This window comes from Phyllobates terribilis, unplaced genomic scaffold, assembly GCF_046119375.1.
Source record: "Phyllobates terribilis strain yellow unplaced genomic scaffold, ASM4611937v1 Scaffold_1__5_contigs__length_1240528914, whole genome shotgun sequence".
Classification (NCBI taxonomy): domain Eukaryota; kingdom Metazoa; phylum Chordata; class Amphibia; order Anura; family Dendrobatidae; genus Phyllobates; species Phyllobates terribilis.
In genome coordinates this window covers 199,901,394-199,914,493 of record NW_027362761.1, presented here as the reverse complement: position 1 = coordinate 199,914,493, position 13,100 = coordinate 199,901,394, and positions in this window count along the sequence as shown.

Here is a 13,100-nt window from a genome sequence, read left to right as displayed (position 1 = left end):
GGACATAGCAATGTCCAACACTACTGGAACATTGTTGGCACTGGAGGTGAGTAAAAGTGTTATTAATTTATATGGGAGAAACAGCAAATCAGATTTTTTTTTTTGTGAAATTCTGTGCACTTTTTTCTCCATACATACCTTTGATCATTGTGGCCAAAGAGTACTATTTTAACCTCATCAGTCCACATGACTTGTTTCCAAAATGCATCAGGCTTGATTAGATGTTCTTTTGGATACTTGGAAGAGGTTTTCTTCTGATGAATCTTCCATGAAGGCCATATTTGTGCGGGTGTCTCTGAACAGTAGAACAATGTACCACAACTCCAGTGTCTGCTAACCCTTTCAGAAGGTCTTTTGTAGCCAAGCGAGGGTTCTGATTTGCCTCTCTAGCAATCCTATGAGCAGCTCTCACTGAAATTTTGTTTGGCTTTCCAGACCTTATCTTGACCTCTACTGTTCCTGTTAACTGCCACTTCTTAATTATATTTCGAACTGAGGAAAGGGCAATTTGAAAATGCTTTGCTATCTTCTTATAGCCTTCTCCTGCTTTGTGGGCCTCCACCATTTTCATTTTTAGAGTGCTAGGCAGCTGCTTAGAAGAACCCATGGCTGCTGTGTTTTGACACAAGATTAGAGGAGGCTGGATTTTTATAAAGATGGAAAAATTGTATCACCTGACCTTTCTTAACAATGATAGTGAACAAGTCAACCCTAACAGGCTAATGAAAAATATATATATATATTTGTTTTGCCTAAAATACAAAGGAAATGTGTCATCTTTAACTTTAGGCCTTTAAGAGATCATTTTATCTTCAACTTGCTTAACTCTTCACAATAACAATAATTTTGACCAGGGATGCCAAAACTTTTACATGCCACTACAGGTGCTTCTCAGAAAATTAGAATATTATCAAAAGTTAATTTATTTGAGTTCTTCAATTCAAAAAGTGAAACTCACATATTATATAGAGTCATTACAAACAGAGTGATCTATTTTAAGTGTTTATTTCTGTTAATGTTGATGATTATGGCTAACAGCCAATGAAAACACAAAAGTCTTTATCTCAGTAAATTAGAATAATTACCAAACAACACCTGCAAAACCTTCCAAAGTGTTTAAAAAGGTCACTTAGTATTAGTGTTGAGCCACCCCCGTAGTGTTCGAGTTCGGTTCGGTTCGTCGAACACCCGTGTGTTCGCCGAACTGTTCGTCGAACTGTTCGTCGAACACCTTCGAACACCGTTAAAACCAATGGCAGGCAAACAAAAACACATAGAAACACATAGAAAACACCTTCAAAGGTGTCCAAAAGCTGACAAACTGCTCAGAAGACATAACTAACACATGGAAAAGTGACAAGTACATATAGTCATGCGAAAATAAAAGAGGTGGAGGAGTAAAAGGAGGGGGAGACACAGATATAGGCATGTCATGCCCTTCTAAAATCCAAAAAGTGAGAAGCCGACACGGCCAGTCCGCTCCTGCCCGTGCCACCTCCGTGTCGCCGGGTTTGTGCCAGAGCCGCGGTGAACCCTGACGGCCAGCCCCCCTCTCCCAATACTGGTGCCTGTCCGCTGGTGGGTCGAGCGAGCCCCCCTGTGGTGGAGGCAGCTCTAAGCTTTTTAATTTAAATTGTCTCTCTAATTTGAATGAATACACTTTAAATCCATTTACAAGGATCTATTGGAGGGCAAGTCTCATGCCAGCAGCCGCGTAATTCCAGCTCCAGTAGCGTCCACTAAAGCTGCTGCAGTTAAAAAGCTTTTATAAGGATCGAGCTCGGCTGTCCACCGCAAGGCATCCTACTGCCAGTCCCAGCCCCTATGCCTTGGGGTGCCTCCTGATGCTCTTCACTAAGTATCCCATGGTCCCGAAGCATTTCCTTTGAAAAAATTAAGTGTCTAAACTACAGGTGGTGCAGCTTGCTTAACAGCCGGGATAATCCGCTCACTAGCAGACACTGCTACTAGGCACAAAGTATTTCCTGGGCTGGATGCAGTTAAAAATTTGTAATTAGATACTCTCGTTGGATGCTGAGAAAGCATTCCATAGAGTCTCCTGGCACGCCATATATGATTCTCTTAAAAAGCTTGGGGTAGGGGTCTAGGGGACCATTTTATAGCCAAAATCACGGCCCTGTATCGCAATACGTCACCTAGGCTGAAGATAAATGGAACTGTAGCACCCTGAGGGCTCGGTTGCTACAGACGTATTGCACCTCACCCAGAGGTGTGATATCTCACTCTCAGGTAAGGATGGAGTGTGGATCAGGACCCGACACCTGCATGCATTACACCACATTGCCGTGGGGCAGGGCGACCAATATGCCCCTGAGATGGGCACGACAGTCCCTGTCCCTGGCTGGAGTGGGGGGAGGGAACACTGAGGAAGGGGAACCCTGTAGTGCAGGAGCAGGGAGGAAGCAGTTCCTGGGTGCATTGAGAAGGGAGTATAAAAGGTGGGCACCATCTTAGTTCAGTGCAGAGAAGTCTGAGCAGAAGTGGCAGGGAGCAGGGGCTCTGCATGAGCTCTGCTCCGGAGGCGGGCCTAGTAACAGAGGCCCAGGCCTGGAAGAGGGAGAAGGAAGGAAGAGGAGCGGAGAAGGCTCCAGGAACGAGGAATGAAGGGATCCCAGGGGTGCGGACGGGCGAGTCGCCACCGCACGCCCGAATCCACCTGCGTGGAGGGGTCAGGCCAAAGGGGGAGACCGGTCCCCGAACTAGTGGAGGCAGGAAACGACCCTCAGCTAGAAACCGGAGGCTCTGACATTTTATGTGGCGCAGCCCCTCGCTACACCCGCTAGGAAGGCACCACATAGGGTCAGGGAAACTGGCGCCAAGTTTACCAAGAGGAGGCCCGAGGCAGCCGGACAGAAGTGTTGGTAAGAAAGGCCAGACAAAGGACACACAAAGGGGGTCCTGTGAAGCGCTCCAAAGTTATCTGGGAGTTGTCTGAGCCCCTCACCTGGTGAGCACAGTACGACGTGGGCAGCCGTTACCTGCAGACGTGGTCTGGATAATAAGAACTGTGAGTAAAGGCCCTGAACTGCATCACTGACTCCGTGTCGTTACTGCTGCTGCCCTGCACCATCACCCCCATCCTCCGCATACACTGCCCTGAGGCTATACTCCTCCCGTGGGGAGTTATGCTACGCTCTGCTGCACCCACAACACCAGCCTCAGTGGTCTGCCCTGTAGCGGCGGTTCACTCTGACCGCAATCCACGGGTGGCGTAGTCGGACATTTAAACATGAAAACCACATAAATAGTTCCGCCACTGGTTTGACCGCCCTGAGCCACGGAACTGGGTCGTCGCCACGAAGACTACAACCACCAGCATCCACCAAAAAGGGTCCGGCTCCGGGTGTCCCAAGGCCCATGGGGTGCGTCAGAACATTTTCATCACCTTTCACAATCACCAATGGGACAAGGCAGTGATGTCCTCTGTCCCCTCTCTTATACATCCTAGTGACGGAGCACCTGCTCTCATCAATTCGCCATAACCCCAATATTAGGTGGATTGAGGTGGGAGGCACCGAGTACAAGTGCTCTCTATTTGCTGATGATGTCCTAGTATATATCACTCAATCACATATATCCATCCATGCTGTTATGGCTGAAATAGATCACTTTGTTACATGGTAAAATTTTAAAATCAATGCAGCGAAGTCTGAGGCCCTCGATGTCTCCCTCCCCAAATCCATATAGGATTCCATCCAGTCCAACTTTCCCTTTGCCTGGCCCTCACAGGGTATCAAATACTTAGGAATTCCTATTCATAGAGACCTCTCCCATCTATGTTATCTTAATTTTGGGCCCTTTATTGAACAACTCCATACAGACCACGGTTGGCAAGTTAGAACTGTAAGATTCACTACGTGAACCACTGGTGTTTTGTGGAAAAGCACATGTACACTGCGTTCCAAATTATTATACAAAAAGTGTTTAGGAGTGATAAGGGAAGAATTTGTTTGTTTGTCAGTAGTGTTGAGCCACCCCCGTAGTGTTCGGGTTCGGTTCGGTTCGTGGAACACCGGGATGTTCGAGGAACTGTTCGTCGAACTGTTTGTCGAACACCTTAGAACACCGTCGAACACCGTTAAAACCAATGGCAGGCAAACAAAAACACATAGAAACACATAGAAAACACCTGCAAAGGTGTCCAAAAGCTGACAAACTGCTCAGAAGACACTCTCTTTAAAAAAGCCGGCCGGCAAATTCAGCAGCGGCATACACCGGTACCCGACAATTTAGACAAGAAGGAATAGAGCATCACACATAGATTAGATAGATAGAAACATGTCAGTCACACATATAAGAAGCACAGTGACAGTGTTGGTTACTGCACTTGTCATTTAGTGTAAAGGATTTATTACAAAAAATATTAGTGTTTTCATGCACCGTCTCTTTAAAAAAGCCGGCCGGCAATTCAGCATCTGTACCCGACAATTTAGAACAGAAAGAATAGAGCTTCACACATAGATTAGATAGATAGAAACATGTCAGTCACATATATAATAAGTACAGTGATAGTGTTGCTTACTGTACTTGTCATTTAGTGTAAAGGATTTATTTAAAAAAATAATAGCGTTTTCATGCACCGTCTCTTTAAAAAAGCCGGCCGGCAATTCAGCAGCGGTACCCGACAATTTAGAACAGAAAGATAGAGCATCACACATAGATTAGAAAGATAGAAACATGTCAGTCACATATATATGAAGTACAGTGATAGTGTTGGTTACTGTACTTGTCATTTAGTATTAAAATAAAGGATTTATTATTAAAAAAATTGGCGTGGGGTTCCCCTTAATTTTAGGCTCTAGCGGAGGTTAAGCAGACGGCTGGGGCAGATGTTTGAAGCCTGGGAAGGGGGTAATACCCACGGAGCTTCCCAGGCTACTAATATCAGCCCCCAGCTGAATACATAGCCTTTACTAGCTATTAAAATGGGGGACCCCCCAAAAAAAATGACGTGGGGTCCCCCCTAATTTAATAGCTAGCAAAGGCTAGGCAGACAGCTGGGGGCTGATATTAATAGCCCAGGAAGGGAGCCATGAATATTGGCCCCCTCCCAGGCTAGAAACACCAGCCGTCAGCCGCCCCAGAAATGGCGCATTCATAGGATGCGCCAATTCTGGCACTTAGCCTCGCTCTTCCACGCTGCCCTGGTGCGGTGGCAGGGGGTAATAGGGTTGGGGTTGATGTCAGCTTATAATGCCAGCTGACATCAAGCCCAGGTTAGTAATGGAGAGGCGTCTATAAGACACCCCCATTACTAACCCCATAGTCAAAGTTAAAAAAAACACAAACACCCAGAATAAAGTCCTTTAATTGAAATAAAGACACATTCCTTTATTGTTCTAAATTAAACCATACTTACCATCACGCCCATTCCAGCTGAAGCCAACGATCTCCTGCAATAAAAATAAAATAATAAAGCAACCTCATCCTTACCTTTCCATGGTTCCCACGACAGCTTCAGCTCTGCTACATCGAGATGACAGGCTGGACCGCAGCAGAACGCTGCCATCCAGCCTGTCATCCCGCAGACACTGAGAAGCGCAGGCTTGCTTGCGCTGCTCAGCGTCTCTCTGTGACGACATCCAGATGAGCCGAGTTCATGTCCAATGAACTCGGCTCACCTCATGCACGTCACTGACAGCGTGGGAAAATTCTCACGCTGAAGCGCTGATTGCAGGAGAATTTTCCCACGCTGTCAGTGACGTGCAGGAGGTGAGCTGAGTTCATTGGACATGAGCTCACCTCATGCACATCACTGACAGCGTGGGAGAATTCTCCTGCACTCAGCACTTCAGCGTGAGAATTTTCCCACGCTGTCAGTGACGTGCATGAGGTGAGCCGAGTTCATTGGACATGACCTCGGCTCATCTGGATGCCGTCACAGCGAGACAGTGAGGAGCGCAAGCATGCCTGCGCTTCTCAGTGTCTGCGGGATGACAGACTGGATGGCAGCGTTCTGCTGCGGTCCAGCCTGTCATCTCGATGTAGCAGAGCTGAAGCTGTCGTGGGAACCATGGAAAGGTAAGGATGAGGTTGGTTTATTATTTTTCTTTTATTGCAGGAGATCGTTGGCTTCAGCTGGAATGGGTGTGATGGTAAGTATGGTTTAATTTAGAACAATAAAGAATTGTGTCTTTATTTCAATTAAAGGACTTTATTCTGGGTGTTGTGTTTTTTTTAAATACTTTACTAGAAATTCATGGCGGTCATGTCTAATACTGGCGTGACCCCATGAATTTTGGGCTTGGGGCCAGCTGATAATACCAAGCTGGCCCTAACCCCTTTATTACCCAGTGAGCCACCGCACCAGGGCCCTGGATGAGTTGGGTACAGCGCCAGAAGATGGCGCTTCTATGAACGCGCCATTTTCCGAGGTGGCTGCGGACTGCAATTTGTAGCGGGGGGGGGCCCAGAAAGCTTGGGCCTCCCTGCGCTGCAGATTCCAGCCCCCAGCTGCCTAGTTGTACCTGGCTGGACACAAAAATAGGGCGAAGCCCCACGTACTTTTTTTTTAATTATTTCATGAAATTCATGAAATAATTAAGAAAAAAAGGCCTTCCCTATATTGTTGTGTCCGGCCAGGTACAAATAGGCAGCTGGTGGATGGGGGCAGCCCGTTCCTGCCTGCTGTACCTGGCTGGACACAAATATAGTGCGAAGCCCCACTTCAATTTTTTTAAATTATTTCAGGAAATTCATGAAATAATTTAAAAAAAATTGACGTGGGGCTTCGCACTATATTTGTGTCCAGCCAGGTACAGCAGGCAGGAACGGGCTGCCCCCAACCACCAGCTGCCTATTTGTACCTGGCCGGACACAACAATATAGGGAAGCCCTGTTTTTCTTAATTATTTCATGAAATAATTTAAAGAAAATTGACGTGGGGCTTCGCCCTGTTTTTGTGTCCAGCCAGGTACAACTAGGCAGCTGGGGGCTGGAATCCGCAGCGCAGGGAGGCCCAAGCTTTCTGGGCCACCCCCGCTGCAAATTGCAGTCCGCAGCCACCCCGGAAAATGGCGCGTTCATAGAAGCGCCATCTTCTGGCGCTGTACCCAACTCATCCAGGGCCCTGATGCGGTGGCTCACTGGGTAATAAAGGGGTTAGGGCCAGCTTGGCATTATCAGCTGGCCCTAAGCCCGAAATTCATGGAGTCACGCCAATATTAGACATGACCACCATGAATTTCTAGTAAAGTATTTAAAAAAAACACAACACCCAGAAAAAAGTCCTTTAATTGAAATAAACACACAATTCTTTATTGTTCTAAATTAAACCATACTTACCATCACGCCCATTCCAGCTGAAGCCAACGATCTCCTGAAATAAAAGAAAAATAATAAAGCAACATCATCCTTACCTTTCCATGGTTCCCATGACAGCTTCAGCTCTGCTACATCGAGATGACAGGCTGGACCGCAGCAGAACGCTGCCATCCTGCCTGTCATCCCCCAGACACTGAGAAGCGCAGGCTCTCACACTGAAGCGCTGAGTGCAGGAGAATTCTCCCACGCTGTCAGTGACGTGCAGGAGGTGAGCTGAGTTCATTGGACATGAGCTCACCTTATGCACGTCACTGACAGCGTGGGAAAATTCTCCTGCACTCAGCGCTTCAGCGTGGGAGAATTCTCACGCTGAAGCGCTGAGTGCAGGAGAATTCTCCCACGCTGTCAGTGACGTGCAGGAGGTGAGCTGAGTTCATTGGACATGAGCTCACCTTATGCACGTCACTGACAGCGTGGGAGAATTCTCCTGCACTCACCGCTTCAGCGTGAGAATTTTCCCACGCTGTCAGTGACGTGCATGAGGTGAGCCGAGTTCATTGGACATGAACTCGGCTCATCTGGATGTCGTCACAGAGAGACGCTGAGCAGCGCAAGCAAGCCTGCGCTTCTCAGTGTCTGCGGGATGACAGGCTGGATGGCAGCGTTCTGCTGCGGTCCAGCCTGTTATCTCGATGTAGCAGAGCTGAAGCTGTCGTGGGAACCATGGAAAGGTAAGGATGAGGTTGCTTTATTATTTTTCTTTTATTGCAGGAGATCGTTGGCTTCAGCTGGAATGGGCGTGACGGTAAGTATGGTTTAATTTAGAACAATAAAGGATTGTGTCTTTATTTCAATTAAAGGACTTTATTCTGGGTGTTTGTGTTTTTTTTAACTTTGACTATGGGGTTAGTAATGGGGGTGTCTTATAGACGCCTCTCCATTACTAACCTGGGCTTGATGTCAGCTGGCATTATAAGCTGACATCAACCCCAACCCTATTACCCCCTGCCACCGCACCAGGGCAGCGTGGAAGAGCGAGGCTAAGTGCCAGAATTGGCGCATCCTATGAATGCGCCATTTCTGGGGCGGCTGACGGCTGGTGTTTCTAGCCTGGGAGGGGGCCAATATTCATGGCTCCCTTCCTGGGCTATTAATATCAGCCCCCAGCTGTCTGCCTAGCCTTTGCTAGCTATTAAATTAGGGGGGACCCCACGTCATTTTTTTTGGGGGGTCCCCCATTTTAATAGCTAGTAAAGGCTATGTATTCAGCTGGGGGCTGATATTAGTAGCCTGGGAAGCTCCGTGGGTATTACCCCCTTCCCAGGCTTCAAACATCTGCCCCAGCCGTCTGCTTAACCTCCGCTAGAGCCTAAAATTAAGGGGAACCCCACGCCAATTTTTTTAATAATAAATCCTTTTTTTTAATACTAAATGACAAGTACAGTAACCAACACTGTCACTGTACTTCGTATATATGTGGCTGACATGTTTCTATCTATCTAATCTATGTGTGATTCTCTATTCTTTCTATTCTAAATTGTCGGGTACCGCTGCTGAATTGCCGGCCGGCTTTTTTAAAGAGACGGTGCATGAAAACACTATTATTTTTTTTGATAAATCCTTTACACTAAATGACAAGTACAGTAAGCAGCACTTTCACTGTACTTCGTATATATGTGGCTGACATGTTTATATCTATCTAATCTATGTGTGAAGCTCTATTCTTTCGGTTCTAAATTGTCGGGTACAGGTGTATGCCGCTGCTGAATTGCCGGCTTTTCATGTTTCACTGTTGGCACTGTTCCCATCGATTTGGGCAATCACTGTAATGCCACAACCACCATGGCTGTGGCATTACAGTGAGTGGCAGACAATCCCTGCATGATTGGTGCTCTAAATAGCGCCAGACATGCAGGACACGCTTTTGGTGCACGAACAGTTATCGAACATAACCTCGAACAGCCGAATTTTTTGCAAATCGTTCGGGTTCGTCGAACAACTCGAACACCGCCCAAAACAGCTCGAATTTGAGATTGGCGAACAGTTCTAGTCGAACACCGCTCATCTCTATTTGTCAGTTAAACTCATTGATGGTGATGTGTGTCAGGGCTCTTTATATCACTGTAAGCAATTGCAGACACCTGTGCTAATTAGTTTGGCAGGTGTGTCCAATGAAAGGCAAGACTACTTAAGAAGGCTCTCTCACATTATTAAGCAGCCTACATTTTCTGCCAAAATGGGAAAGAAAAAGGATGTGTCGGCTGCTGAGAAGCAACAAATTGTGGAGTGTTTAGGTCAAGGCATGACTACAATCAACATTGTGCGATGATCAGGATGAAGTGTCTTGGCAATCAAGAAGTATGTAGCTGATTCACAGTACACACGTGTGCGTGCTGATAAGGGCAAATTGAGGACTCTTTCCTACAGGCAATTACGTCAGGTTGAAAGAGCAGCGGCAAAAAAGCCTTGTCATAGCAGCAGACAAGTTTTTGAAGCTGCTTGTGCCTCCAACGTCCCCCGAACAACAAGATGCAGGGTCCTTCAGAGGTTTGCAGCTGTGCATGCGCCATCCTGTCGACCTCCTCTATCCACTTCACACAAGCAAAAACGGCTCCAGTGGGCCAAACATTACATGAAGACTGATTTCAAAACTGTTTTGTTCACGGATGAGTGCCGTGCAGCGCTCGATGGTCCAGATGGATGGAGTGGAGGATGGCTGGTTGATGGACACCCCACGCAAACACGGCTACAGCGCCAACAAGGAGGAGGTGGAGTAATGTTTTGGGCTGGAATCATGGGGAGAGAGATTGTCGGCCCCTTTAGGATCCCTGAAGGCGCTAAAGATGAACTCCATAATGTATGTGGATTTTCTCAAACAGCACTTCCTGCCATGGTTCAAGAAGAAGAACCGTGTATTTCACAGCAAGATCATTTTTCTCATGCTGCACATAAAACATCTGCATCTCTGGCTGATATGGGCATAAAAGGGGACAAACTTATGGTGTGACCCCCATGCTCCCCTGACCTCTACCCCATTCAGAACCTTTGGAGCATCATTAAAAGGAGTGTCTATGATGGCGGGAGGCAGTTCACATCTAAGCAACAGCTCTGGGAGGGTATTCTGTCCTCATGCAAAACAATTGAAGCAGAAACCATCCAAAACCTGACAAATTCAATGGACGAGAGAGTTCAGAAGCTCCTTTCGAACAAGGGGTCCTATGTGAAAATGTAACATCACCTAGAATAAAGTTTTGAGTTGAAAACTGTTTGATTTCAGTTTCTAACAACCTGCTAATGCTTATAATTTCAAAAATGACCATTTTTTTGGTCTTTATTAAAATGAAAAGGTTGATCGAAAAGTTTGGGGGATCTAAGAGTGTGGCAACCCAGTAGTCATGATTACTTCGAATTCTGACAATATGAGGGTCATGCTGCAGGTAGTGCAGCAAGAAGGCACTTATGTGCCTTGCGCATCTCGGAGCCCCAAAATTATTTTCCGGGCTAGATGCAGCTAAAAATTATTTTTAATTTTAAATCTGCTGAAGCTTTAGTATAGATGGCCTAATAGGATCAGTGCTGCACACTGCTACAAAGCCCAAATTATTTTCCAGTCAAGATACAGATAAACATGATTAGTAATTTGAAAGCTTAAAACGGTTGGTAGGGTGATTTTAACCAATCAACAAGCTTTTACTCTCCCCAGGATGACACAGGGGTAGAAAAGTCGTTTCGGATCCATGATTTGTTCATCTTTATGAACGTGAGTCTGTCTACATTATCAGTGGAGAGCCGCGTGCGCTTATCTGTCAGCACACCACCAGCAGCGCTGAACACACGTTCAGACAGAACGCTGGCTGCGGGGCATGACAAGATCTCCAAGGCGTAAGTGGCTAGCTCCGGCCATTTATCCAGATTGGAAGCCCAAAAAGAGCAAGGGTCCAGTGACACAGTCGTGGCTTCAATGTTTACTAGAAGATACTCCTGTACCATCGTCTCTAGGCGTTGACTATGTGTCAGACTTCTTGTCTCCTGTGGCCTTGCAAAGGATGGGCTAAAAAAGTGGTGAAATGATTCCGCAAAATTGATGTTACCAGCAGATACTGTGGTTCTGTTACGGTTTGAGTGCTGAACACTTGACGGTCCCACGGTTGGCAAGTTGGAACTGTGAGATTCACTACGTGCACCACTGGTATTTTGTGGAAAAGCACATGTAAGATTCTGCAACAGTCTCTGCTGATACTCCTGCATGCGTGCATCCCTTTCTATGGCAGGAATAATTTCTGCAAATTTACTTTTGTACCGGGGATCTAACAGTGTGGCAACCCAGTAGTCAGGATTATTTCTAATTCTCACAATTCGAGGGTCATGTTGCAGGTAGTGCAGCAAGAAGGCACTCATGTGTGTTGCACATCCAGGAGCACCAAGTCCCTGTTGTGTTGGTGGCGAGGTAACAATCATGCTTCCTTCCTCTGTCCTCTCCCCCCAACCTCGCACAACAGAAATGTGATCAAGGTCTCCCTCATCTGATGAGTCTTCCATCAGTTCGTCCTCCACTTCTTCCTGGGCTCCTGCACCTTCCTCACTAGTTTGGCTGCTACCATGCGCCCTGGTAAAACCATCTCTCCCACCCTCACATGCCTGCCGCCTTGGTGCTGCCGATCGTCTGGACCTTGCAGATGTTAGCCCTTCCGCATACAACTCCTCCTCCTCTACTTCCTCCACCTCCTCTTGTGCCACCACCTGACTCCGAATTCTGTTTAACATGTGCTCCAGCATGTAAATCACCGGAATAGTCATGCTGATAATGGCATCGTCAGCACTAAACATCTTCGTCGCCATTTCAAAACTGTGCAGAAGGGTGCATAGGTCCCTGATCTGAGACCACTCCTCCAGCGTGATTTGCCCCACCTCTGAATCTCGTTGGACCAGGCTATACGTCAGAACGTATTGCACCAGGGCTTGTCGGTGCTGCCACAGTCGCTGCAACATGTGCAGAGTTGTATTCCACTGGGTAGGCACATCGCATTTTAGCCGGTGAAGTGGCAGGCCCAACGACTTCTGTAGAGATGTAAGTCGCTGAGCTGCGGGATGCGAACGGCGGAAGTGAGCACACAGCGACCGTGCCCTCTGCAGAAGGCCATCTAGTCTGGGATAGTGGGCTAAAAATTGCAGGACAACCAGGTTCAACATGTGAGCCATACAAGGCACGTGTGTGACATTGCCCCGGCGAAGGGCCGCACCCAGGTTTGCAGCATTGTCGCACACGGCCTTCCCTGGTTTCAGGTCCAGTGGAGACAACCATTCATGAAATTGGTTCTCCAGAGCTGACCACAACTCCTCAGCTGTGTGACTCACATTTCCCAGACATTTCAATGTAAAAACCGCCTGATGACGTTGAGCCCTACTGCCAGCATAGTAAGGAGGTGTGCAGGATCCCTTCTGCGCAGTTAGAAAGCTTGTGGCATGACCAGACAGGCTTTGGGTGCAGGTGGAAGACCGAGAGGAGGTTGAGGAGGCAGAAGCAGTGGAGGAACTTTGACATAAAGAGGATTGACGCACAACTCGTGGGGACGGCAAGACTTGGACAGCAGCCCCTTGTCCTGCTGTCACCATAGTTACCCAGTGCCCAGTCAGCGACATGTAACGCCCCTGTCCATGCCTACTCGTCCAAGTGTCTGTGGTGAAATGCACCCTGTCACACACAGAGTTTCTCAAAGAAGCGGTGATGTTGTGTGCGACATGCTGGTGGAGCGCAGGCACACCTTTCTTTGAGAAGTAGTGCCGACTGGGCATCTGGTACTGGGGCACTGCGACGG